This window comes from Leptodactylus fuscus, chromosome 10 (genome assembly GCF_031893055.1).
Source record: "Leptodactylus fuscus isolate aLepFus1 chromosome 10, aLepFus1.hap2, whole genome shotgun sequence".
NCBI classification, from domain to species: domain Eukaryota; kingdom Metazoa; phylum Chordata; class Amphibia; order Anura; family Leptodactylidae; genus Leptodactylus; species Leptodactylus fuscus.
Genome location: NC_134274.1, coordinates 68,820,042 through 68,846,292, shown reverse-complemented (window position 1 = coordinate 68,846,292; position 26,251 = coordinate 68,820,042). Strand labels below are relative to the sequence as shown.

General features: G+C 44.0%; 2 protein-coding genes across 3 annotated transcripts in view; both read left to right on the top strand.

Moving 5' to 3' along the window:
* PLAU (plasminogen activator, urokinase) overlaps positions 1-26,251 on the top strand; it is a 420,354-nt gene that overhangs the window by 367,903 nt on the left and 26,200 nt on the right. The window lies entirely within an intron of this gene.
* C10H10orf71 (chromosome 10 C10orf71 homolog) overlaps positions 11,812-26,251 on the top strand; it is a 58,286-nt gene continuing 43,846 nt past the window's right edge. For both annotated transcript variants that reach the window (XM_075257774.1, XM_075257773.1), the window contains exon 1: positions 11,812-12,477. The gene's annotated coding sequence lies outside the window, so the exon portion shown is untranslated. The remainder of the gene's footprint in view (positions 12,478-26,251) is intronic.

The following is a 26,251-nucleotide window of genomic DNA, read 5'->3' as shown; positions in this document are numbered from 1 at the left end:
TCCTTTTGTTTACTGGAGGACTCCTGGCAGCGCTACTGACACGGGGAAACCTGTATATCCACTGTTCACCACCAATGCACTTCTCTCTCTCCTTACTAAGTCCCTTAGTATGTCGGGAGGTGCCGGGAGTCCTTGGACTTGGGGCCACGCCCCATTTAGGGGCGGGGCTCCCGGTCTGACGGCTCTTGGCGCCAAAAACACCCTATTTAACCCCACACGTCCTCACCTCCATTACCCCATCTGACCTGGACACCTTCCAAGCTTCCATCTTCCACAATACTCCACCGGTAAGATTGTATAGGATTTGTTATATTATTATACTCATAGGACAAAGCATTTTGTCTAGCAAGCTGGGCACCATTCCTCAGTACAAGTACGACGACATATCCCATTCGACTTGGCAGTATATCATGATGTTCAATATGTCTATTGTACCTGTTTGTGCATACTCTGTTATTGTTTGCTGATCAAATGGTGTTATTATTTAATACCCTAACTAAGCTGCCCAGATCTGCACATGCCTTTATATACCCTATACCTTTTGGGCTATATATTTAACACCAATTGATTGTATCGTTGTTTACTATTGTTTGTATATCCTGTCTATGTGATGGAACCACTTATATTATGTTAATTGGTTTATATTTCTTTTGTATTTTAAGACAAACTGAAGAAGGTCTGTATATGACCGAAACGTTTTTTGTCGGATGTAAATAAAAGTTCACAGTATTTGGAAGCATAAATTAGAGTGCAGGAAATTTATTTCTGTGGCTTCCTAATTACATCATGAAAGTCAGATTTGCATATTCCCATGTTCCTTTGCATAGTGGAGCGCTCATGGCTTAATAAGACTCCACACACCTCTCAGCTTTGCCAGGTCAGTCCTCTCTGTGCCAAGCTGATGAGATGCAAGAACATCGAAACAGCTGTCCTTGGCTGAGAGACTGTACCTGGTAAAATCCCAACATCATTGCAAACAAAGGCCTCTGAGAAGGTTGGCATGATGTTAAAGGGGGCGCCCTCTATTGGTTTGCTTGCCTGAGACTCTGTCTTCCTAATTACATAAGATAGACTTATATAAGATAGACTTGCACATTCTCAGTGAGCGCCCTCTATTGGTGTACATTCTTGCGGCACTGGCTTCCTAATTACATCATGGAAGTCAGATTTGCATATTCTTCCCACATACTTTGAATAAGCATCTTTTTACCTATCCAGGTATTAAAACAGTTTGTGGGCGTAAAGCATAGTGACAGATACCCTTTAAGGCTGGGTCCCCACGTGGCATAAACAGCATGCAGCGCAGCAATAACCACAGCTTTTTACAGCTCCTGCAAAGTGGATGGGATTCCAGCAAATCCCATCACACATTGCAGGAAAATACCGGCAACAGAAATGCTGCAAATTCCAAAACCATTGCGTTTTTGGAAATTGCAGCATGTAAATTATACCTACAGAAATGCCGGCAGTTTCCCTATAGGTGTAATTGAAGCAGAAAGTGCGCAGAGGAAAACTCTGATTTTTTTTTCCGCAGTGCTTTTTAGCTGCAGCCCACTACATGGAGCCATAGCCTAAAGAGGTTTACCTAGACTCAGATTTTTATGAGCTCTCCTTAGGAAAGGTCATCAATATCAGATTAGTGGGGTCACCCAACACCCCTACTGATCAATTCGGATGAGTACTGTGGAATCTTCACCACTTACCAAGCTCACAGTAGTGTATAAATAAAAACTTTGTGAAAATGGGGCGGTTGTGTTTTTTTTTTTTTCACTATTGCATCTGATTCGGAATATTTGTCAGTTTCCCAGTACATTAATTGGAATATTAAATAGTGCTACTATGAAGTACAATTTTCCCTGCAAAAAAGAAGCCCTCATAACACAAAACCTAAAAATAGCTGCATCCGTTTATGGGTTATTGTTACATGTGTTAATGTCTTCACTGCAGTTCTTTTTTTAATCTCATATTACATAGGGAGACTAGATAGGGGTCTTACACAGTTTTAAGAGAATATAGCCTACAAGCAATCTGTTCAACACCAGCTTGGTCTGACAGATGTGACTTGTCAATCTAAAAGACTGTAAATATGCACTCAGGAAATGCAGTCTATAGTTGTGGGAAGACATGAATCTCTTCTAGGATTACAGCTAAGATCATGACACCAACATCTTAATGTACATCTGTCACATATTAGGAGTTATTAGTGTTTGCGTTTAGATTATTTATAACATTTTATACAATTTATTTGAGGCATCGAGTAATGTCTTCATTTTTTAAACAGGTATTAAGTCTTATCCTCTTATCCTTTTGGGGAGATGAAGAGATGGGTAGACATACTCTTTTACACATTTATCCATTAAAATTAACTGGTTTTGCGCACACAAAAATACAAGTAAGGGGAAAATATATATATTATATATATTTACTACTAATATTCTAAATGTGAAAGTTTGTGTTTGGATGTTTGTTCCTCAATTACGCAAAAATGGCTGAACGGATTTGAAAGAAATTCGGCACATAGATAGATTGTAACCTCGATTAAAATATAGGCTACTTTTTATACCGGTAAGTGACATGACTTCATGGCTGTTATAAAAAAAATTTCACATACTATATTACACTGCTCTTATCTCAGCTTCTGCTATCTCTCTGTGTAAACACACGGCAACCCTCAGTGTACATGCATTTCCATATTGTCTGATCTGCTTCAGGCACTGCAGACACACTGGATGGTAAAACACCTTTAATCCAAATTGGCAGTTTGCCAATTTTGAACATGCCTGGAAAAAGAAAATTTAATTTGTCACAAACGACAAGAGCTATAAAGGTAGCCAGAAGTCACAGAGTACTCCTCATGCAGAGCTGAGGGGAATCACCGACGCCAACAACACACTCATTATATGGTGTCCCAGCGAGCTGCTGAGATACCGGAACAATCACGAATACAGCTCGAGGAATGAGTTCAGCAGCAGGCCAGCTTGACAACTGTCGAAACGCCAGAGCAAGAGGATCATCAACACCAATAATATGCTCATTATATGGCGTCCCAGTGAGCTGTTGAGATACTGGAACAATCATAGGCACGGTGTAAGGAACAAGGTCAGCAGCAGGACAGCTTGCCAGTTGGCAAAATGCCGGAGCAGGCAAACCATCGACGCCATCAATTTGCTGAATATAGCAGGATCATCAAAGCCAACAACCCGCAGACAAAGTCGCCGGCAGAAGCTAATATATATATATATATATATATATATATATATATATATATAAAATTATAATTGACAGAATCTCTTGACTGCCGCAGTGACTGCAGTCGAGGTCCACAGGCCCAAGGAGGGCGGCCGTTTGCCTGAGTAAAGCAGCCCTATGTTTGTGCGGCACTAGTGTGAACAAAGAGCGATATGCGTTCACTAGTTACTTCGCTGGGTAATTGTGTTTGCGCAGCTCTAATGTGAACAGGCTGCAATAAAGCTTTCTCCAGTTGACTTCACTGGGTAAATGTACTTGTGCAGCTCTAATGTGTACAGGCTGCAATGTAGTTTCCCCAGTTGAATTCACTGGGTTGATACACCTGTGTATAGCTGCTGGGTGAAGCTGACTGAAGCCTTGCAACAGACCTCTGCTAAATACAGCAGAGGGATAGGCACTAGCAAGTGCTTCACCCTGCTACACAGTAAAGGTTGTCAGGAGCTAAACGTCACCTCTGGTCAGTAACACAAAAGGCTCCACAACAGCTAGGGGCTACAATGTAACTAGACGGTTCACTAGGCTTTTAGGGTCCCTAACGGCAGTGCCATGGTAGGCCAATCCTATCCTAGACACCCTATCTGGCAACCTGCCTACACTGGAACCTAGCCCTGAACTCCTGCCTTACAGGCATGTTAGTCAAAGTGTGAGCACCCGGCGGGTGTCAACTCACACTATAAAAAGGCAAGTCCCTGCCCACGGGGTGGTGGCCATAACTTCACCGCACATGCTCAGTATGGGCAAAATGGGACTTGGCCTCCGAGCGGTTCCAAAAGGTCTAAGCATGCACAGTAGGGGAAGAATGGGACTTAGCCTCTGAGCGCCTCCAGAAGGTCTGAGCATGCTCAGCAGGGAGAAAGTTGGACTTAGACTCCACACACCTCACTGTGACGCTGTGCGCCGGAAGGAAAACCTGCGGGACCCCATCCCAACACACACACACGTTAGTAGGTTCTCCCTGTGTTTACTTATGTTTCCTCCAGGTGGTACTCCAGTTTCCTCCCACACCCCAAAGACATACTGATAGAGAATTTGCATTGTAAGCCGTATATGGGCCAGTGACTGACCATGTCAGTAAAGCGCTGTAGAATATGATGGTGCTATATAAGTAGGCAAATGCTTTATATACATATGAGCTTGTGTCTATTAATTTACTATGGCATGAAAAAAATAAAAAAAATAAAATAAAATTAAAATATTTAAATTCAGTTTCTGGTCTCTAAATGTTGCAATCGTGTCCAGGTAAACTCACTACGGGTATATATATAATTTAGACAAAATTCAAAGCTCTGTTCTTTTATGAATTGAGATCTTTACTGCTATTACTGTTACATATTAGTCTCGGTTTGGTGTTACAGGCATCTCGTGGTCAAAATGAAAATTGCAACATTTTGTAACCACCTCAAAAACATTCCTATCAGACAAAGTTACTTTAAAAATAAAATACTGCTTTTGTGCCTAAAACTAATTCCACATAACATGTGTTATTTGGTAAATTTATGTATTTAGACATCTAGGATTTCTTTATATCTTTCAAATTCTCTTTTTACTGAAATATGCAAAAACTAAGAAACATACATCAACATAAGAAAGCACCTGCAGGGTGCTGCTGAGTTAATTTGTATTGAAAATTTATTGCAAAGTAAAACGCCTGTGACCTAATGGTCAGGAATATAATTTAGCAATAACAAATAACATGTTAAGGAGCCATTCCTGAAACAAGGATGGAGGAAAATCATAAAAATAAAGGGTAGGGGGATGAAAAGGGGGAGGTCCAGAGGTATAGCATTGTGTGAAAACATTATAAAAGGAATCCGTGTGAAAGTATCAAATAGATGTGCAAAAGAGTAGTCAGGGACTAAATTGTCTCCGGAAAGCAAACCAAGGTTGCCAAAGGTCTATAAAAACTTGATGTTTGCGGAGTTCCCAACTATATAACTCTTCTTATCTAGCCAGTTCATCCACCTTACATACCCATTCCTCTATTGTAGAGGGGTCCTTTTCCAGCCAATGTAAAGGTATTAATATTTTGGCTACTTGAACTAATAATGCGACCAAATTGCGTTTGGAAGGAGCCCAGAAATTCTCCGGTAGACCCAGCAATACTGATGTGGGTGACAACGTAATGTTGGGGGATGGCCACCTTACGTAGGATGACCTCCACTTGAGACCAAAATTGTTTAACTTTACTACAGTTCCAAAACATGTGTCCCAATTTGCCTCAGGTAGATTCACATCTTAAGCATATGCCATTAGTATGCAAACCCATTCTTTGTAGATCAGCCGAAGCGCGATACCATCTTGTCACTATTTTAAAGGAATTTTCCTGAACTTTTACACATGGGGAGAAACCATGCAATTTGTTGTGGATGTCCCATTTCTCCTCCTTCACACTTGGTCGGAGGAGAAATGGGACAAGATCTCCAGGTAAAAGGGGGGGAGGTGGAGATCCTTTCAAAGGATAGGAATCATGGGTTTCCCGAAAAACCTTCTTAAGGGCTGTAGAAGCTTTAAAGGGGTTGTCTAAAGCTGAAGCTGGGCCCCACATACCTGCCCGGAGGCGAGAGTCAAGAGAGTTGAGTTCCAATAAAACATTCAGAGCCTTCTGTCCAACAGAGTGTAAACGAAGCCATCTTTTAAGTAATGCTGCCTTATAATAAGTGCTTATATCCAGCATGCCAAAGCCTCCAGACTCTTGATAAAGTTAATCTATCAAAAGCTAGTCTAGGTTTTTTACCATTCCATAAAAAGAAGAGTGATCTAATGTTCCTAAAGTATGCTTTCGGTACGGGAATGGGTAGCATTTGGATAACGTAGAGGAATTTAGGTAATACGAATGTGCGTAAGAGATTCTTCCTGCCCATCCAAGATATTCTTGGTATAGACATAGACAGCAAGTAGGATTTAATAGAGTTGAAGAGGTGAATACAGTTGGCTTGGGAAAGGGCGTTTGGGTCTTTTGTGATGTAAATGCCTAAATATTTCAATTTGTAAGGTTGCCAAGTGAATGGGGAATTATTTTGAATAACCCTTAATTCAGGAGTGGAGGGACAGATATTCATAGCTTCTGACTTTGAATAATTAATTTTAAAGTTAGAGAGTGAACCAAACTTTTCGATTAGTTCTATTATGTATGGAAAGGTGTTTATAGGGTCTGAAACAAATAGTAATAAATCGTCTTTAAAAGCAGCACTGTAGTTAGTAACATCTCCCACTTTGAATCCTTTAATATTTGGGTGATCTCTGATGGCCTGGAGAAGGGTTTCCATAATCAAAATAAAGAGGGTAGGTGATAAAGGGCAACCTTGGCGGGTTCCATTTTTAATTGTAAATTGGTCTGAAAGTAAGCCATTAACTCTGATCCTAGATCAGGGCATGAGTAAAGGGAAGAAATAGCAGTAATAAAATCTGCGGGAATCCCAAATCTATATAGTGTGCGATACATATATAACCAATTAATCCTATCCAATGCCTTCTCGATATCAGTGCCAAGAAGGACTAGGGGCAAACAATGATGTAAGGCATACTGAGTCAATTGGAGGGCTCTGCAAGAGTTGTGATTTCCCTTCCGTCCAGGAACAAAGCCACACTGTTCTTGATTAACTTGAGGAGGAAAGATTGGAGACGAGCAGATAAAACTTTCACCCACAGTTTTACATCTACATTAAGTAGTGAAATAGGTCTATAATTTTTCTTTTTTCGAAGGTCTCCATCTGTGCCAAATCAAAAACACCAAATGCACGAAAAAAGTGTGGGTGCCACACTAAAAAAAACGTGCCCAGGATGCTTGCCAAAAAAACGCACCCTTACCCTAAAGGGGAGAGAGGTTCCTGACTCAAACTCTTCCCCACAAGGACCAAAAGGTGACCGAGTGGGGTCGAGTATCCGAAAGGGCCATCTGCCGGAGCAGGATGGCCCTACCCAACACATCCGTTTTCCCCTCGGGCTGCCACCACCAAGGGTACTCAGGATTACCAGTCGCCAAGTTTCTCTCCGGGCTGCCACCACCAGAGATACTCCTTGGCTCAGGCAAGAAGTCTGCGCCTGCCCTGGTTCCCCAGGACAGGTCAGCTGAAAGAGGGGAGAGACCCATTACAGGCCTCATCCACAGACACCGTCAGGAAGCGTCCCAAAAGGGTACAGCATCCCTTCATCGACACACAAAAAGGTGACAGAGTGAAAATAAAAAATGTGAGAAAAACACTTAATAAGTGGTAAAGTGCCCTTTCAGAGCCCGGTTTACCACCGGATCTATAAAAATTACTCCAATGCTGGTAAACCAGGCATTAAGGAGTGGTGTGCTCAAATAGGTGTATTCCAGTGCCATAGCAATAGTGCCCAAATCAGTGGGGTTCCCAAGCCACTCAAACCCCCAGGGCACGACACCAGAGACCTTCGAAATAGGTTTATAATTTCCACATTTGCAAGGGTCCTTGCCATCTTTAGATAAGATTGTAATAGTTGCTTCCAAGCCTTGAGCCTTGTCCTAATCTCCTCACACCAGTTAGTGAGATGTGGCAGTAAAACCTGAACATATTTTTTGTAATATCCCTTTAGGAGACCATCAGGGCCTGGGCTTTTTCCCAATGGTAGAGTATTCAAGATTTTTTGGACCTCCTGTTGTGTTATAGGTTGGGATAACAATGTGGCTTGTTCTGTGGAAAGGGAGGGCAATTTCAGGTCTCTCAAAAAGTCATCCATTTGGGAGATGGTTTCTGGGGAGTAGAGGTCAAGAGTTTAGGGTTTAAGTTGTAAAGAGCTTGGAAAAAGTTTAGGAATTGGGTAGCTATCTCATCAGTGGAAACTACCGCTGGTCCAGTGTCTGGTTCAATTTTCTTAATAAAGGTCGAATCCTTTTGCTTCTTAAGAAGGTGGGACATTATTTTATTACCCTTATCCCCATGGGTGTAATATTTAAATTTAGAGTATTGATAAGTCTTGGCATGTCGGATATTTAAGTGATCTTTCAATTGCGTGCGTAGGTTTGACAATTCAGATTGGACAGAAACAGCATGGGAACGTTTTTGAATGCACTCAAGGCCATAAATTTTAGCCAGTAAGTCATTAAGTTGGGACATACGTTCTCTCTTGACCCTCGCCCCCAAAGCAATCAACTCACCCCTCATGTAGGCCTTGTGTGGATCCTAAGTAATGGTTTGAGAAGTATCTGAGGCAGGATTTTCAATAAAGAAGTGTTTCAATGAGGTGGAAAGGGTTTCCACATGACTTGGAGTATCCAAAAGGGTTTTGTTGAGTCTCCAAGACCAACTTCATTGCGGGAGTTCGTGGAGAGTCAGAGACATGGAGACTGGTGTATGATCTGAAATGGTAAACACATATGAACAGAGCAAAATTAGGTAGGAAAGTGAACGGATAACTGATCTCTGGGGGGGGGGGGGTGGAAGAGGAGGTAAAGTAAGACCACGTACAACACATTATCACCTGATCGTCAGTGCCACCTGGAAAACCACAAGGGTAATAGAAAAACTGCTTAGTAAATAGTACCAAGTACAAAAATGTAAGTTAACGTTAATGGACTAGTAACCAAAGAGTCCAAATAAGTGCGGTTGAATATGTCCATGCTAAAAGGCAAGAGACAGTTATATCATATAAACTAAAAGACACAAAATATTAGACCGTTAATGTTATAGCATAAGGACTTCATGAAGGGAATCTTCTGATTCTCGCTGATTTTCCTTTAGACACCTTAGACCATTGCTCCAGGGTGGGGAGTTTCAAAAGTTCGAAGTGTTCATCCGTGACTGACAACCATGATGTAATACGAATGGGTTCGATGTGGAGTACTTCCCACGCAGCAGGTAAATCATCTGGGGCTCTGATGGTACAGCATCTACCCTCGTACTGAAACTGAATTCCAAAGGGAAAAAGCCAACGAAGCAGAATTTTGATATCGTTCAGTTCTTTCATTACAGGGGAGAGGACCTGTGCTAAAGCTTGGGATAACACCTTTTTCAGGTAAGCACGGGATATGGGAGTAGAGTCATGTAAGTCCGATACCTCCATACCGCAGCTCGAGTTGTCTTGGTCCAAATCCTCTGGACCTTCAGGGTCTGCAGCAGGGGAGTATGTCGGCGCCATTTTGTGAAGGCGCGCCGGGGACGAAAAGGCCTTCTTGCGGAGGAATTTATCACGGTCCCCTGTTCCCTTTTTGGTTTTCGGTGTCTCCAGTCTGTCCCCTGCCTTCTCCTTAAGTGGTTTCACCATTTTCGCCCAAGGTAAGAGCTAAATAGGCTGGTTTTCCAGGCGATCAGACAGGAGCTCTAACACCAAGCGGCCGTCTTGTTCAGCGGTCAGGCTCCGCCTCAGACTTCTTTATATCTGATGCGGATTATGAGGTGGATTCTGCTCCCAAATAAGCAGCATATTCAACCCGGTTTATACCTCCCATTGTACTCATTTGTAGGGAGAGACACTGAAAATATAAGCGTCCTGCTCGATCTTGCCGTAGATTCTATGGCTAATTTAGCCGCAGAGTCCGCAGTGCTGGGGACAGTGCAAGTCCCATAGACTGCAATACAATTGTATTGCAGTCTATGGGAGATGCTCAATATTACTATTAAGGCTGGTCAGGGGAGGATCCCGCAAGGCACAGTAATAGGTCGGCCGCTCTCGCAGAGCGATTGCCATAGCTATCGGATCTCCTGTACAGCGGAGACTCGGTAGCTATGGCAACCGCTCTACAGGAGCGAACGCCATCTTTAAGACCCGCCATCTTTAAGACCCCCTCTCACCCGGTCCTCTATCCTTCACATGTCTTCAGAGCGCCCCCCCCCCCCCCCAACGACTAGTATTGTAGAGATGCAGGGAGTAGGCGGGCCTTGGTGAGGCTGCAGAGTGTGGGTGGGGAGACATGAGTGCATCACTCACGTCTCCCCTTACAGTACCCGCCCACACTCTAAGCCCCACCTTCTCTATAATACTAGTCTAGAGAGGCAGAGATGGGGCGGGGCGCAGGGCGCTCTGAAGCCACATGAAGGACAGAGGAACGGACCAGCAGAGGGCAGCGGCAGCAGGTAAGTTGAGCGAAGTTCACGAGTAGATAGATATTATGGTACATAGACAAGTCAATGTACAATAGTATCTATCTACTCGTGAACTTGCCTCGTCGTCCTCACAGCAGCGCAGTGCTGCATTCGGACTATAAGACGCACCCCATTTTCCTCCCATATTTGGAGTCCGAAAAATACAGTAATTGATTCTTTTTCATTGTCCCCTAAAATTAATATAAATTCATCAATAAATTATATGTGCCCCAAAATGGTAACAAGAGAAAGATTCTATAACTTTCCGATGCAACAACTACATTTTTTTTTTTTATTACTTGCACCTAAGGGCCCAAAATAGGGTGATCCTTAAGAGGTTATTATATCAGACGGTATTAGAAAGCTGTTCTATATTTATATATTGTGCTTTGTGAAGGTATTCTGCAGACGGCCCCTTTGCTTTGTGAAGGTATTCTGCAGACGGCCCCTTTGCTTTGTGAAGGTATTCTGCAGACGGCCCCTTTGCTTTGTGAAAGTATTCTGCAGACGGCCCCTTTGCTTTGTGAAGGTATGCTGCGGATGGCCCCATTGCTTTGTGAAGGTATTCTGCAGACGGCCCCTTTGCTTTGTGAAGGTATGCTGCAGACGGCCCCATTGCTTTGTGAAGGTATTCTGCAGACGGCCCCTTTGCTTTGTGAAGGTATTCTGCAGACGGCCCCTTTGCTTTGTGAAAGTGTTCTGCAGACGGGCCCATTGCTTTGTGAAGGTATTCTGCAGACGGCCCCTTTGCTTTGTGAAAGTATTCTGCAGACGGCCCCATTGCTTTGTGAAGGTATGCTGCGGATGGCCCCATTGCTTTGTGAAGGTATTCTGCAGACGGCCCCTTTGCTTTGTGAAGGTATGCTGCAGACGGCCCCATTGCTTTGTGAAGGTATGCTGCGGATGGCCCCATTGCTTTGTGAAGGTATTCTGCAGACGGCCCCTTTGCTTTGTGAAGGTATGCTGCAGACGGCCCCTTTGCTTTGTGAAGGTATGCTGCAGACGGCCCCTTTGCTTTGTGAAGGTATGCTGCAGACGGCCCCATTGCTTTGTGAAGGTATTCTGCAGACGGCCCCTTTGCTTTGTGAAGGTATTCTGCAGATGGCCCCTTTGCTTTGTGAAAGTATTCTGCAGACGGGCCCATTGCTTTGTGAAGGTATATACTGCAGACGGACGGCCCCATTGCTACTTTTCATCCCAGTTCATTCTCATGTTTCAGCATTATTAAGCAGTGAATAGAGTGATCTCTTACACACTGTCACCTCAAACAGCACTGCCGTATTAATGTCACTTAATGTCCTACTGTATGTCTGAAAACAAAGTTTGTTCCCCTAGCTCTGTATAAACAAACCCCATCAAACCATGTGTTGCATCACTCACGCTGTCACTCAGCCCTGTCATCGATACCTAGCCAGATTTAGCCTCCTCTCCATGCCAATGACATCAGTCTACTCTGTAATCTTTCCATGTGCTGCTCCACAGGAGCTGTTATAAATAAATCTTCTAGGCGCACATGTTAAGAGAAAGGGAGGTAAAGAATGACTAGAGCTTAATACACACTAATCTTTATGAGCGGCTATCACAAAAAGTGACTATGTTGTGACTAAACAACTGGTGCATAGTTTCTGCTCATTATCATCTTGTTGTCGGATGTCTTGTTCATGATGGTCATCTCCATTTTTGACTTATTACAGTTCACCTTACAATCTTGGGCTTAGTTATAGGGAAGGGCACATGGATGTTTACATGTGGAATTTATGGCACAGATTTTTAGGCTATGATGCCATTTGTTATTTTTGCTCCTTGGTTGCTCCACACCCAGCATTACTAACTTGAGAACAGAGCAATGTCCTGCTCCGGCTAGGACGGGGACCTATTTCATTCAGTTTTGGGGGACAGAAGGAAGCCTGTGATTTGTTTTATGAAGAGAGAAAACTGCCACAGACACGTCCAGATATAAAAATAGACACAGAAGCTGCTCCCATCTGCTAGACACCCGACACTGCACTAAGCCTGGACTTCTTCTTTCGCTTGGGAGCAGGGCGCTCGTAATTATGTCCATTTCCCTCAACTTTGAGGCCTGAATTTGTGGGGATGTAACTTAGGAGACTTTTACATTGAGAACATCATACATTCTTTCCAGAAACAAGGAGGCCATGAGGATTTGATATTCTTTACATTAAATAAGGTAAGTACAATTTTCATTATGTACAATGCTCTATGTAGAAAAATAGACAGAAAATTTGAGTGTAAAATAAATTCGACTCAATCACACTATCTCACTTGTGTAAAGGGTGGGGGGGTAAAACTAACTCAAGGATATTAGTATATACAAAAAGTGCCAGATTGGTCCCTAAAAGTAAAAACAATGGAAGAGACTTAAAGAAACAGATTTAATTTTTTTTGAATTTTTGAAAATTTCCTCCTCCATCCGGATCTTTTTGTTCACATAAATGGTGATGGAGTTACTGCTCACCCTAAGACAATGCCGATCTCTCCATTGCTACAGTATACTACAAGCAGTATTGTTAAAAGTCTGGAATTAATTAGAACTTTATACAATTACAAGTGTATAGATTTAGTCATTATACATTGTGTAGACATCAGCCTTTATTACGGTATTATTTTGTATCTCTTGGCTATGCATTCTTGGTCATTTCTATAGGAGAACATTGAAACACAAAGGACTAGACCGGGGCTAGTGATACATTCATTGTCACTGCTACTTTTTCAGTGGTATCCAAGTAGCCTCAGAAATATATTTACTATTCTAGTATATGATAATTCTCATTTCTATATCCAGCATTTTCTATTTTAATACCCTTAGACTGGTTCTATATGAATTTGCATGATCCTTGTGGTCGATAGAGTTGCCTATATTCCAGCAGTTTCTTCATCCAGGCAGGTGGGACTCGTGATATCATGGTATTAAGAAACAGAGTGATTGCTGAACAAACAGAACCATAAAATAACAGTAGTTGGGGGTGGTGGTGGTGCTGGTGGGGGGGGGGGGTCCCTCATTATAACAATACACTGGCACACATTGCTGTTTCATTTTGTCCCAGAAATGTGTTATCACCGATTGGATTTTCAAAGTAGCTTTTAAGGTAAGGATGTCAGTAAAATGACTCATCATTATAGATAGCGGTGAAGTCACCCATGTGGCAACACCAAAATGACTTGGCTGACAGGGGAGGTCAGCAGACATCTGTCTGCAAGTCTAACCCATGGTAGCTTCTGGACTGTTACTCCTTCAGATAGAGCTGTATACATTTTCTTAGAGAATGCATGTAGGAGTGTACTCTCCAGGAAAATAGGAGTTATATGGGGTCATATAACCCATACAGTCAAAATAGGAACACTAGCTTTTTAAGCTTTCCTTAGAACCAGATTTTCTACAACTTATACTATTCACTTCGATCTTAAGACTATGTATTCATTTGTGTCACGGATCCCATCCTTATGAACTACAGTGAATTTGTCGTAAGGCGGTTTATGATACTTTAACTGCATACTGAGAGCATGCAACAAGGCTGAATCCTGTATCTGGAGATCAGAAAAGTAAGTTTTAAATATGGAAGGGAAAGGCTTTACTTATTTTCCAGGACAAGATCCATTCTAATCCTTGTGTCTAAATATACAGCTCCTACATGGAGCCCTTAACACTCCTGAGGGCATGAACACTAAACTTCATACATGTATAAAAGATACAGAAACAAACTAACAACAAAGGACTCTATGACGTATGTGAAGCAAGCCTCCTTAGGTCATGTGTCTGAAATGGAAAGTTGCGCTCTTTGTCAGTCTGTTGTGTGTTGTGGAAAGGATGCAAAACAAAGTCAGTGTAAGCATGGTCACCATGAGACTGTCAGTCTCAGAAATAAGTTGAAAGATGATCCTTTACCTACATAGCCTCATACATATAACACTTTTCCGGAGATACCATACTCTTATTGTATGCGTATTGTTTTGTCCCACTTTGTTTTTGACACTGGAGGCATTGGCATAATAATTGCTATGGGTGGCACCATGCCTGGGATTATGGCTCACACTACTAGTAATAAAGTTCTTGATATATTTCTGTTTTTAGCATGTATACAAATAAAGTTGTAGGATGCATCTTTAGGGGTCGTTCACACTACCAATGCTGACCGACCCAAGGTTTCCATCCTAAACCCCAGGGAAACCGGACAGGGGACAGCTTGCAGACGATCAGCTTTAAAACCCATTCATTTCAAATGGTTTTTAAATGTAAATGCCAATGTCCGTTTGCAGCCTCGCCGACTGCAAACCATTTCTTTTTGTGCACGGACACAAAGTCCTGCATGTCCGACTTTGTGTCCGTGCAAAACAAATGGTTTCCAGGCGGAGAGGCTGCATACGGACACCAGAAGTTACCTTTATGCTAAGGTCCCAAGGACGATACGCAACTCTAAAGCGCTGCAGGAACAATCACGGCGGGAATGCATTGCGTTTCTTCCCGCACTGTTTTGAACAGAATGAATCACATCCACTTTGCATTTACTGTCTAACATTGCAATTTTTCCCATGGCATTTCCGCTGTGGGCAAATCGCAACGTTTCCAGCCCGTGGGGCCCTGGCCTTAAAAACCCATTCAATTGAATGAGTTTTAAAGCTGACCGCCGGCAAACTGTCCCCTGTCCAGTTTCACGAGGGTTTAGGACGGAAACCCTGGGGCGGACAGCGGTGGTAGTGTGAATGCCCCTAGGATGTTAAAGATATATACTTTGCAAATCTTAATGGGGGTTTGCCATATTGAAATTTGGAGATAGTTATCCACCTTAGTAGTAACTTTTTTTTAGTCCCGATAGGTTTCCAAAGAATAAAACCTTGAATTCAGGAGCTTTCTGCGGTGGTGCATTCATCAGAAACCTAGCCATGTTTTCCTTATTGTGGCCAAGTTATCTTCTCCAAATGTAACGTCCCTGCTTGATAATCCGACCAAAATACGGAAATCATAGCTGGGTAATTGACAAGTGCCAGATTATAGAAAGTTCTTACCGTATATATTTGAGTATAACCTGAATTTTTCAGCACAATTTTTGTGCCACTACTGCGCCCAAAAACTCAGACCATTTTCATTTTTGAAATTTTCCAGCAGCTGCTGCATTTCCCTCCCTCGGCTTATACTCGAGTCAATAAGTTTTCCCAGTGTCTTGTGGTAAAATTAGGGGCCTCGGGTTATACTCGAGTATATATGGTACTTTCAATGAGTTGTATCAATTGGAAAAACTATCAAAATAAAAGCCCATCACTACTAAGGTTCTGTTTGTAGGAGATCCCTTTAAGGGCAAAAACATAGAGTGAACCACAAGGGAAAAGCTCTGACAAGCTACAATTGCTCAATGAGATCTATTCTCGGTCCAGTTAAACCCGACAAATATGTCACATGATAAGTGAGCTTCACCGGGCACTGTGCATGTAACAATGAAGGAAGCAGAAACCTTAGAGAGTCACCATCCCGGCCCTGTCTTTCACACAATATAACAATTCTAGAACATCTTTTCTTATTTCTGCATTGTGTAAGGAGTCGAGAGACCCTTCCTTTAATTGAAGGTGCAATTTCATTCCTCCACTTAGTACATTGTAAGCTGTGTTATCATTTCTCCTGCCAAAAGACTGTGGACAATGTCATAGATTGTCGGGACATAACCCTATATTAACTGGTAATACCCGGTTGTCAGAATGGCTTCAAAAAAGACTTATTGGGGCACATTTATTTAAATTATACCTTTTTGCAGTCTTTTGGTTCCCTGCGCTTCATTTTGAAGCATTTGTGCTTTTTGTCCAGATGCTATGCTGTCCTCGCCAATTTTGTTTTTTTTTGTCGAGAAAAGGGGGCCTAAATGGCAATCCTTCTCACGCTGTATTTCTGACTTCACCTTTTTAAAAAGGAGCAAAAAAAAGGTGCAAATGCAGTCTAGTACAATTGCAGCATGAAAGAACCTGTCAGGGACAATTGTGCAATTTATTAACAAAAATGGGCAATGTGCACATAGCTTATAAAGGCGCATCTAAACTAACACAACATTTCACAAGGATATGCACCTACATCATAAATAGACACATGTATACAATAGGGCCAAATAAGGGGCAGATGATACATAACCCCCATTGAATCTTAATTATACATAAACCAGAGGGCAGATGTAGATGTGAAGGGGGAGAAATGTGCCCTGGGTGCTAGTTATCAGGGGAAGTTAAGAAGAGAAGTTGAAGTCCCCACACCATGTTAGGCCTTACTTACACAATAGTGTCTTGGTCAATGATTTGCATATTAGCCAAGGCCAGGAATGGATCAAAGACACAGAACAAATGCAAATCTGTCCATTTTAACTTACATATGTGTAGTTCTCACTGCCGCCTCAGTTTCCAATCCAAAAACTGGGTAGCCGCCACTGAAAGCCAGTGCACTGCACCGGCATCCAGCCAAAAACTCTGCTCTGGATTAGGCCCAATGAATTGGCCTAGTCTGAAGGAGGGTGTATCTTAAGGTCGAATCGCCAAGCAACTTGGCTTGAAGAATGAGCATCTTGCTTCTAAGCGGCTCCCATTGATTTCAATGGGAGCTGTCTTTTTGGTCAGGGTTTTGAGGCAAACACGGCCTCAAAACCCTGACCAAAAAACTCTGTGTGAACTTACCCTTAATTAGGTCAACTGAGATTGTTCCATGAACAGGGTGTTTAGTAGCTCATGTGAAAAGATATATTTACTGGTTATACAAACGGCAAAGCTAGATGATATAACAACATTGAAGATCTTTAAAGGGATTCTACCATTAAAACATGTTTTTTTTCTAATGACCACGTCAGAATAGCCTTAAGAAAGGCTATTCGTCTTCTACCTTTTGATGTGGTCTCCGCCACGCCAGTCATCCGAAATACCGTTTTTTCCCAGTATGCTAATGAGTGTACGGCAGCAATGTGGGCGGGCCCCAGCGCTCATACGCAATTGCACACATGCGAAGTATTTGCCGAACAGAGTGTACTGCGCATGCTCAGTAAGGAGGGCTGTACGGACCTTACTGAGAATGCGCAGTACACTCTGTTCGGCAAATACTTCGCAGAGGGTCTCGCTGTCAGAGCCGACTGCGCATGTGTCACCCATGACGACGAAAGAAGAGGACACAGAAGGGGAGGAGGCAGATCAGGAAGAAGGCGTGGCTGGATTGCTCAGTTCCGGCAGCAGTGGGGACGCCTCCATTGGCATATGAGCGCTGGGGCCTGCCCTCATTTCTTTCGGACACTCATTAGCATACCGGGAAAAAAAAACAGTATTTCGGATGACCGGCGCGGCAGAGACCACTTCAAAAGGTAGGAGAGAAATAACCTTTCTTAAGGCTATTCCGACGTGGTCATTAGAAAAAAACATGTTTTAATGGTAGAATCCCTTTAAGAACCATCTTGCATGGGAAGTTTTTCTTTTTAATAAAAACAGAATAAAAAAAGCAGTTTCTCTGGCATTAAGGCTGATAGGGCACATGGTTAAGAAGGTTACGGAGGTTATAGAAATCCTTCAGGCAAGACAATGGAGTGAGGAAGTATTCTTGAACGCACATAATCCAGTTGTCGATTTCATCAGAAAATGACAGAGGAATGCCACAAATATTCAGAATTCTCATTTCATGAAATTTCATGAAGAATATAAATACTTACTGAGACAGACATGTCAGGAAAACCTAAAGGGATTTTTTTAAAAAATAACTTTACTATCTTCTATACTTGTGTTCCTGACAGCTGAACAACCAAACAGTGACAGTATAACGCTACATTCACACGGTCAGTGTTTGGCCAGTTATTATGAGCCAAAACCAAGTGTAGAAGCTGCATAGAGGTCATGTTCAATGTAAAGATTTGACCCTGTATTGCATTTTTCATGATATTTCTGGTTTTGGCACAACTTTACTGATGAAAATCACTGGCCAAGTACTAACTAGCCTTAGGATATGGCTTGATGGCGACTTTGGACGTAACTCATATTACACGATCGAAGATTACTGTGTCACCCCCTGCCAATGTAAGTCAATCAAGTGGTATTGCAACTGCTGCAACTCAACTTCTAGTTGTAGGAAGATTGAGAACTGCTGCAATTTTTTTGCTACTAGAGGTCGCAGTCGCAGCACTCTTAAAGGTTGCAATGCAATTCCATTCATTATGTTAGGTTCACATCTACGTTCAGGTTTCCCATTCGGGGGGGTTCCCAAGCCGGACTTGGTCCTGTGGCGAGTCGCTATGTGCTCAGGGCCGTTTACCATTCTGCTCCGTTGTACCTGATTTTGGAACTACCTAGCGAGCCCAAAATTCAGAACTGTGTTTACTCGTAACACTTAAGCTAGGATCACACCTGCGTTCGGTTTTACATTCATGGGATCCACTTGGAGACCCCACGAACGGAAACCTACCCAGAAATGACCTACTCATAATTCCAACCAAAATCCATGCAGTTCTATAATAAAAGTGCTGTGCAATCTCACACTCAGGGTTCCAGTTGCTGTTTGCGCTTCCTTTTGAGTAAAGCAAGAATAGCTTCAACAGGACTAAGGTCCCATGTACTCAGCTAAGCCCTGTTTATGGAAAATGGTACGTGGGTGACTTATGTCCTGGGCTGAACTTGACCATGTGCATAAGACTCATGGAATCACAGTCAGTTATGATGCAGTGAGCTCTCGAGCACCCTTATCGCTGCTGAACTGAACTGAAAGCTTTATGTCAGTTTGGCACAGTAGTGATCGGGCCATTCGGTTTTGGAAATTGGAGTGTGTCCACTGAGCATATTTTTCCGCAAAGTGTGGATATGTAAGAATTCCATCCACGTTGCTGTGACTGTAAAATGCCCTATTTTTTTTTATTTTTTTATTTACGCCCCATGGGGCCCTGGCCTCGAAGTCAAAGATGTTGGAATCGGTGTAACATGTAATAACTGTAAGGATGTTGACCCTACATATAAGTCATATAATGCATACCATAACAGTAACCAAATAACTTGTTGATGAAACTTTCAATTCAATGTGATTCTTATCCATGTTTTTTTGTTCTTTTCTGTTGGATACCACCTTTGGTGGAACACGATACTCAGAGTGATGTTTGGAAAGCCTGCTTTGTGGGAGCTTTTTGGTTGCATATATCCATACAAACCTGTGGAGCCTTGTTGAAATGAATGAACGCCTACTTTAATGGTCATGCTTTACTTTTGTACTTGATTCAAGGTACAATTGCTGCCCGCTCACTAGGCTAGCCCAGACACTAGGACACCATGCTTCCTGCTTTCACCTTCAGTCCTTCCTCTCCTCCGACTGTGTATACATGGCCTATATGAGAGAGGGGTTACCTGGAGTAGCATTTTAAACATTAGAGAGAGCCCTGTTCTGAGGAAATACTGCCAAAGTGCTGACCACAGCGCAAGTGCCAGAGGTTGCTAACCTTTGGTACAGTAGTGGAACTAGGAATGGCTAGGCCCCAAGACGAACATTTGACATGGGGCCCCCCCTGACCCCAACCGACCACCCCACCCCACCCCCACCACACACAAACCGCATTCCTGCACACACAATTATACCCCATAGTCGCTCCAACGCACACTATTGTGCCCCATAGTGGCACCTGAACACACTATTATGCCCACTAGTGGCCCCTTCACACAGTATTATGCCCCATTGTGGACCACTCATGAACAATTACTATACTCTGGGGTCTTTTGAGACCCCATAGTATAATGATTGTAGACCCAGGGGAGGATACAAACATAAAAAACAATGTTACTTACCTCTCCCTGGCTGCGGCACACTTCCTGCTGATTTCAGTCATCTTCAATTTTGGTAAAGATGTCACATGAATCAGGTCTAAGTTGCAACACATAATGACACAGGCCCAGCCCATGTGATATCTGTTTTTTTTTTTTTTTCAGCTCAGTCCAGCCGTATCAACATTCAGCTGACTTCAGTTTGTTTCTACATTACAATTTTCAGGTACTGCCCAAGAAACTATTCAAGACCTTATGGGGGCTCAGCAACTGAAAGCAATATGCAGAAAGAGTGAGAGAAGATAATATATGTGATTAGGAGCAGACAATGAATCATCAGTAGACCACTAGAGCTAGGTAGCAGAGGTGGTCTGGTACCTGGGTGACAAGCTGTAAACATTAAGGAGACATTCTAAGCTGTATCTGGCAAACAGAGTAAGAAAGATAAAGCAATTTATTGGGGAAAACACTTCACTTAGCTTAAACTACAAGTTTTACTATGATTCTGGAATACCCCTTTAATGTTATATGACTTAATATGAAGATAATTTGAACTCAAAAATGTATAAATGGTATTTGCTGCCTGCAGCAATTGGAAGGCATATACCAGTAGTATACTCATACTATCAGTTTCAGTGCTCATTGCAAACACATCATTTTACTAATGTAGCTGCGGGGTTGACTTTTCTAGAATTACTGCATGTAACAAAGTAATTTTAAAAGTAGCAAATGATTAGGTACAAAATGCTAACATAAGTGTAAAACACATGAAACCAATTTGTAAAGGCAAAAGGTGCAGTTTTGAATTTCTTTAAAATCTATGAAAGTAGATGTGGTAGGTGCAAACCTGAAAAGTGAGGGAGCCCAAAATGTGCTTAAGTATTTTCTTCATGTTTTTCCTCTGCTTAAGATCAACTCATGCAGCCATTTTCGCTCCACTGTGAGGGATTGTGGGAAGAATATTCAAATGTGATTCCCAGGATGTAAATAGGGAAATACTGCCTCTATGCTGCACTCTATTGGACGAAGCTCCCTTGAACATCATGCCTGACTTTCCAACAAGCCTTTAATTGCAATGATGTGGGATTTTGCCAAGTCAGTATCATCCCAACTGTGGACGACCATTTCGATCTGATTGGATCTCATTAGCACAGTCTCATCAGAAACTCATGAGAGACTGCTAGACCAGATTATGGGGATATTGACACTCCTTAGGAAGAGACCACCATGTAGGTGTGTTATCCCCATAATCTGGTCTAGAAGTCTCTCACCTCTTCCAAGTCAGTTCTCCCTACACTGTGCTGATGAGATCCAATCAGATCGAAAAGGCCGTCCACAGTTGGGATGATACTTGGCAAAATCCCACATCATTGCAATTAAAGGCTTGATGGAAAGTCAGGCATGATGTTCAAGGGAGCTGCTTCCAATAGAGTGCAGCATAGAGGCAGTGTTTCCCTATTTACATCCTGGGAAACACATTTGCATATTCTTTCCTAAGATCAACTCCTGAGTTGAGTTTAAAGGGGTTATGCCACAAAAAGTAGTTGTCTATTCTATAAATACCAGATCGGTGTCATCTGAAAACTGAGATCCCCACTGAGAACAGCGTACTTTTCACCTCCCCGCACCTTTTTTCACTGTTTGAATGTAGGTGTGATTGATGGTGGAAGGCATTCTCATTCATGTCAGTGGGACTGAAAGTGCAGCAAGGAAAAAGGACCCCATGTTCTCAGGAGTGGTAGAGGTTTCCATGGTCAGACACCCCCGATCAGTTATTCATCGTCAAGCACTGATGTTATATGAGCAGTTTGCTGTCAGCTATTGGAGTGGCTTACAGTGATTTTTTAAAGGAGTGACTTTTATCATATGTGCATGGCCAGCTTTAACCACTTAAAGGGGTTTCCGGGCAAAAAAAAATAAAAAAAATTAAAGGTCTGTTAGTGCCATTAATGGGTAAATAAGTGCACTCAAATACCTTTAGCAGTTTTGAGTGATTTCTGGGAGTCTCTGGGAGCTCCTGGCATCCTCTGCATTTGATAATATGGGTATCTTCTTGCTCTTTTATCCAACAACTACCATGATGTATTGATCTTCCCTCAGATTCCGCTCCTTCTTTCTGACCCCCTCCCTGTTTCCCTAGCTAGCCTGCCCAATACTAGTCCTTCCTAATTAACTCAACCCACCCCCCACCCCATCATACTTACCTGTCTTCCTGTCTGGATCTTCTAGGAAAGGGAGATCATTTCATTCTGTACAGCAGGTTCCTTCTCCTCTTCATGTCTACCGGCTCCTTATCAATAGAGCGGGGTGTCAGCATGCCAGCACTGTGGCTCTGTTACGCAGGCGTGGGAGGCCGGCAGACATCAAGAAGAGGAGGAGTCCCCGAAACAAGTGATGTTTTGTGCTCAGAAGATCCGAACAGGACGACTGGTAAGTATGATGGGATGGGGGTTTAGTAATGTTCAGTTCCCAGAAATGGGGAAATGTAACATAACTGGAAAATCAGAAAATGTAGCTGAGATCTGAATAAATACATTTTTGTAAAGAATAGAATGGCAGACCTGGGGTCACTCAGGCTGCCTTACAAATAGCATGGCCCCCTTGAAAGGGACGTGGGGGTTGATGAGGACAATGACAGTTTGTAAAACTTCTTAGATGCCACGGTCATGATTGACCATGACATCTATGAGGTTAACACCTGCAATCAGCATTATAACTAATCATACATGGTACAGAAAGGTGTCAACTATATGTTACAGCTGACACTCATTGTCAATGACTATGACATAATAGTACATCACGGTGCCTGAACTGCCAACATTCCATGACACATTATTACGCCATGGAGCGGTAAAGACGCATAACTGAACTCAGACCCATGAACCAATCTGTTTGATATAGTTGTAACAGCCTGGGAGACTGAGCCACCCATTAAAGGGTTTACTCCCGTGTACATGTCTGAAGTGTGATAGAGGACTGACTGGCCCATACACTATGTTTGAATTGGGTAGGAGGGGGCTAGTTATTTCTGTATATTATTGTACATTGGTAGAGGGATTATAAATTAGGGACATGAGCACATGGGATTGTTACAAACAGAATAGGGTCAGGGCAGTAGCAAACCTTACTGAGGGGTCCCTAGAGTTCAGAGAGAAACAAAAGAAGATAGTTACCCCTTCTCGAAAAGAACCGATGCAAGCATGTGCTAGATTGAGAGCAAAGATATTGAATGAGTCCTACAGCTGTGAAGAGTATAGTATAGGCAACTAATGATGGAACCTGAGCTACTGGTTGTGACATTATAGCAGACACCAAATGCTTCAGGGAGACAGCGGACAGAACTTGCTGGTAGTATGAACCCAGCAAAGAGAGTCCAAGTAAGAAGACATAAGAGAGATGTGAGAGAGTTGGTATGAGCCTGTGGATCCTGTACTAGTGATGTACTGAATTAAGGACCTGTCAGGAAGTACACAGCCTAAAGCATACCTCCCAACTTTTGAAGAACCGAAAGAGGGACAAAATGTGCGGTGCGCTTAGTGCGCCACGGCAAATTAGCCCCGCCCACTTTTGTGTTGGCTCCGCCCACTCGTTAATTTTTCATGTGCCCGCACACAGTATAATCCTCCTACAGTCACCCGTAAATTATATGTCCCCCCTCTATCTCTCCCCCAGTTTCATATACACCCTTCATCTGCCACCAGTTTCATGTCCCCCTTCCATCTCTGCCCCCAGATTCATGTCTCCACATCTCTACCCCAGATTCATGTCCCCCTTCCATCTCTGCCCCCAGATTCATGTCCCCCTTCCATCTCTGCCCCCAGATTCATGTCCCCTATCTCTGCCCCCAGATTCATGTCTCCACATCTCTACCCCAGTTTCATGCCCCCCCATCTCTGCCCCCAGATTCATGTCTCCACATCTCTGCCCCCAGATTCATGTTCCCCATCTCTGCCCCCAGATTCATGTCTCCCCATCTCTGCCCCCAGATTCATGTCTCCCCATCTCTACCCCAGATTCATGTCCCTCCATCTCTGCCCCCAGATTCATGTCCCCCATCTCTACCCCCAGATTCATGTCCCCCATCTCTACCCCAGATTCATGTCTCCCCATCTCTACCCCAGATTCATGTCCCTCCATCTCTGCCCCCAGATTCATGTCCCCATCTCTGCCCCCAGATTCATGTCTCCACATCTCTACCCCAGATTCATGTCCCCCCATCTCTTCCCCCAGATTCATGTCCCCCCATCTCTTCCCCCAGATTCATGTCCCCCCATCTCTTCCCCCAGATTCATGTCCCCCCATCTCTGCCCCCAGATTCATGTCCCCCCATCTCTGCCCCCAGTGTCATGCCGTCCTCTCCTTCATCTGCCCCCAGTTTCACGTTCCATCTCCACATTACACTTACCTTCTCCTCCGCTCCCTCGCCGCTCTCTGCGCGCCTCTCTTGCTGACACATATGCGGTTGAAGGAAGGAGCTGACACATGTCAGCTCCTCGCTTCGCCGCTGCATGTCTCTCTCGCTGACACATATGCGGCTGAAGCGAGGAGCTGACCTGTGTGAGCTCCTTGCTTCGCCGCTGCCGCCGGCCACCGCCGGCTCATGTGACACATCGCATCTGCAAGCCAGTAGCCGGCGGCAGCGGCGAAGCGAGGAGCTCACACAGGTCAGCTCCTCGCTTCAGCCGCATATGTGTCAGCGAGAGAGACATGCAGCGGCGAAGCGAGGAGCTGACATGTGTCAGCTCCTTCCTTCAACCGCATATGTGTACTAGTGATGTACTGAATTAAGGACCTGTCAGGAAGTACACAGCCTAAAGCATACCTCCCAACTTTTGAAGAACCGAAAGAGGGACAAAATGTGCGGTGCGCTTAGTGCGCCACGGCAAATTAGCCCCGCCCACTTTTGTGTTGGCTCCGCCCACTCATTAATTTTTCATGTGCCCGCACACAGTATAATCCTCCTACAGTCACCCGTAAATTATATGTCCCCCCTCTATCTCTCCCCCAGTTTCATATACACCCTTCATCTGCCACCAGTTTCATGTCCCCCTTCCATCTCTGCCCCCAGATTCATGTCTCCACATCTCTACCCCAGATTCATGTCCCCCTTCCATCTCTGCCCCCAGATTCATGTCCCCCTTCCATCTCTGCCCCCAGATTCATGTCCCCTATCTCTGCCCCCAGATTCATGTCTCCACATCTCTACCCCAGTTTCATGCCCCCCCATCTCTGCCCCCAGATTCATGTCTCCACATCTCTGCCCCCAGATTCATGTCCCCCATCTCTGCCCCCAGATTCATGTCTCCCCATCTCTGCCCCCAGATTCATGTCTCCCCATCTCTACCCCAGATTCATGTCCCTCCATCTCTGCCCCCAGATTCATGTCCCCCATCTCTACCCCCAGATTCATGTCCCCCATCTCTACCCCAGATTCATGTCTCCCCATCTCTACCCCAGATTCATGTCCCTCCATCTCTACCCCAGATTCATGTCCCTCCATCTCTGCCCCCAGATTCATGTCCCCATCTCTGCCCCCAGATTCATGTCTCCACATCTCTACCCCAGATTCATGTCCCCCCATCTCTTCCCCCAGATTCATGTCCCCCCATCTCTTCCCCCAGATTCATGTCCCCCCATCTCTTCCCCCAGATTCATGTCCCCCCATCTCTGCCCCCAGATTCATGTCCCCCCATCTCTGCCCCCAGTGTCATGCCGTCCTCTCCTTCATCTGCCCCCAGTTTCACGTTCCATCTCCACATTACACTTACCTTCTCCTCCGCTCCCTCGCCGCTCTCTGCGCGCCTCTCTTGCTGACACATATGCGGTTGAAGGAAGGAGCTGACACATGTCAGCTCCTCGCTTCGCCGCTGCATGTCTCTCTCGCTGACACATATGCGGCTGAAGCGAGGAGCTGACCTGTGTGAGCTCCTTGCTTCGCCGCTGCCGCCGGCCACCGCCGGCTCATGTGACACATCGCATCTGCAAGCCAGTAGCCGGCGGCAGCGGCGAAGCGAGGAGCTCACACAGGTCAGCTCCTCGCTTCAGCCGCATATGTGTCAGCGAGAGAGACACGCAGCGGCGAAGCGAGGAGCTGACATGTGTCAGCTCCTTCCTTCAACCGCATATGTGTTCAACTCAGATCTGCGTCCTCTGGACGCAGATCTGAGTTGAAATCGGGACATACCTCCCTCCAACCGGGACCG